The following is a 3,002-nucleotide window of genomic DNA, read 5'->3' as shown; positions in this document are numbered from 1 at the left end:
GGTTTATGCTTCTGTCACTCAAGCAACCCACTATAAGCGAATCATGAACATATTGAAACACCCTATAGTGGGAATCCCTCACGCTTGCGTGACACAGAGGGCACAATAGGACAGCACCAAAATAAAACATATAACTCGTACCAATCTAGATCATCAATCAACCCAAAGACAAAATATATCTACTCAAAACATCATAGGATTGCAACACGTCATTAGATCATAATATGTAGCATAAAGCACCATGTTCATGTAGGGATTACAACGGGGTGCGGGAGAGTGGACCGCGTAAAAGAGATGAAGATGGTGATGTTGATGAAGACGATCACGGCAGCGATGATTCCCCTCCCGATGGCACTCCGGCACCACCGAGAGAGAGGAGGATAGGTTCTCCCCCTTATGCTTCCTCCTCCATGGCCTTCCCCCTAGATGGGAAGAGGTTCTCCCTCTGGTCCTTGGCCTTCATGGCGATGATGGCCCCTCCGGGATCCTCCTCCATGGCCTCCGGTGATGATGGCCCCCTCCGGCAGGTGCCAGAGAGGGCCTAAATTGATTTCTCGTGGCTACAGAGGCTTGCGGTGGCGGAACTTCCGATCTATTGTGTTCTTCCAAGGTTTTAGGGTATATGGACTTATATAGGCGAAAGAAGTCGGTCAAGGGACGCTCGAGGGGCCCACGAGATAGGGGGGCGCGCCCAGTAGGGGGGGGCACCCTCGTGGCCACCTCAAAGCTTCCTTGACTTCAACTCCAAGTCTCCTGGATCACACCCGTTCCAAAAATAACGCTCCCGAAGGTTTCATTCCATTTGGACTCCGTTTGATATTCCTTTTCTTTGAAACACCGAAATAGGCAAGAAAATAGCAATACGGGATGGGCCTCCGGTTAATTGCTTAGTCCCAAAAATAATATAAAAGTGTATAATAAAGCCCGTAAACATCCAAAACAGATAATATAATAGCATGAATGCTTCATAAATTATAGATACGTTGGAGACGTATCAGCATCCCCAAGCTTAATTCCCGCTCATCCTCGAGTAGGTAAATGATAAAAGAAAGAATTTATGAAGTGTGAATGCTAGCAGGTGCACAAGTTTGATCAATGATAATTTCAATCACCTTTTCTAGCATAATTATATGTCATAACAATAGTTCATCTCATAAAACTTCTCAAGATCAAGTAACAAGCTATTCACATGTTAAAGCATAGACCATAAACTTTCTTGAAAACTAGCAAACTTCATTCTTAGTCATCAAACAATTGCAGTTCATCTTATTTTCAGGAAGGGTCTATGTCAGAGCTTTGATTTAGCAAACTCCACATACTCAACTATCATATAGTGTTCTACAATTGCTAACACTCACGCAATACTTATGGTTATGGAGTTTTAATCGGACACTGAGAAAGATAGGGGCTTATAGTGTTGCCTCCCAACATATTCACCTTTGGGTGATGTCAACAATAATAGTTCATGCTAACTTACATCCAATTGGATATATATATATCAAGATCTTTCCAATACGAAGTGCTTGCCAAAGGATAAAATGAAAAAGGGAAAGGTGAAGATCACCTTGACTCTTGCATAAAGTAAAAGACATAAGGTAAAGATAGGCCCTTTGTAGAGGGAAGCAGAGGTTGTCATATGCTTTTAGGGTTGGATGCACAAAATCTTAATGCAAAAGAACGTCACTTTATATTGCCACTTGTATATGGACCTTTATTATGCAGTCTGTTGCTTTTATTGCTTCCATAACAAGATCGTATAAAGCTTATTTTCTTCACACTAATAGATCATACATATTTAGAGAGCATTTTTTATTGCATGCACCGATGACAACTTGCTTGAAGGATCTTACTCAATCCATAGGTATGTATGGTGGACTCTCATGGCAAAAACTGGGTTTAGGGATAATTGGAAGCACAAGTAGTATCTCTACTTGGTGCAAGAAATTTTGGCTAGCATGAGGGGGAAAGGCAAGCTCAACATGTTTGAATGATCCATGATAATATACTTTAACCGAGATGTGAGAAAACATAACCCATTATGTTGTCTTCCTTGTCCAACATCAACTCTTTAGCATGTCATACTTTAAAGAGTGCTCATAATTATAAAAGATGTCCAAGATAGTATATTTATATTGAAATTTCTCTTCCTTCAATATTCTTTCATGAATTGTTCAAATGACCAATACAATGCTTGCTAACCTTCAATAAATTTACAACCTCTACTTCTTAGATGTGAAGTCATTACTCCCCAAGGGATAAGCAAATGAGACATATATAATTTCACATTTATGACATTCAACTCATTCAACAATTTACTCACAGGATATAAGTGAAGCACACGAGTAAATGACAAACTACTCCAAAAAGATATAAGTGAAAATCAATGAGTAGTTAAATAATTATGTAACTATGTAAAGACTCTCCCTTATTTAAGAATTTCAGATCTTGGTATCTTATTCAAACAGCAAGCAAAACAAAATAAAATGGCATTGCAAGGATAGCACGACTCATGTGAAGAAGCAGAAACTTAGGCTCAACCGATACTAACCGGTAATTGTTGAAGAAGAAATGTAGGATGCCTACCGGGGCATCCCCAATCTTTGATGCTTGAGACTTCTTGAAATATTATATTGGGGTGCCTTGGGCATCCCCAAGCTTGAGATTTTGTGTCTCCTTAATTCCTTTTATATCATGGTTTCCCTAAATCTCAAAAACTTCATCCACACAAAACTCAACAAGAACTCGTGAGATAAGTTAGTATAAACCAATGCAAAAACCTTATCATTCTCTACTGTAACAAATCACTAAAATTATTATTGCATACTAAATGTCTCTTCATATTTAATACTCCTATCCTCAAATAGAATCATTAAACAAGCAAACATATGCAAACAATGCAAACATAACAACAATCTGCCAAAACAGTATAGTCTGTAAAGAATGCAAGATTCATCATACTTCCCTAACTCCAAAAATTATGAGAAAAATACTACCCTGTAGAA

This window comes from Triticum aestivum, chromosome 5B, assembly GCF_018294505.1.
Source record: "Triticum aestivum cultivar Chinese Spring chromosome 5B, IWGSC CS RefSeq v2.1, whole genome shotgun sequence".
Lineage (NCBI taxonomy): Eukaryota > Viridiplantae > Streptophyta > Magnoliopsida > Poales > Poaceae > Triticum > Triticum aestivum.
The sequence above is the reverse complement of the archived record's forward strand: the minus strand, read 5'-3'. Positions refer to the sequence as shown.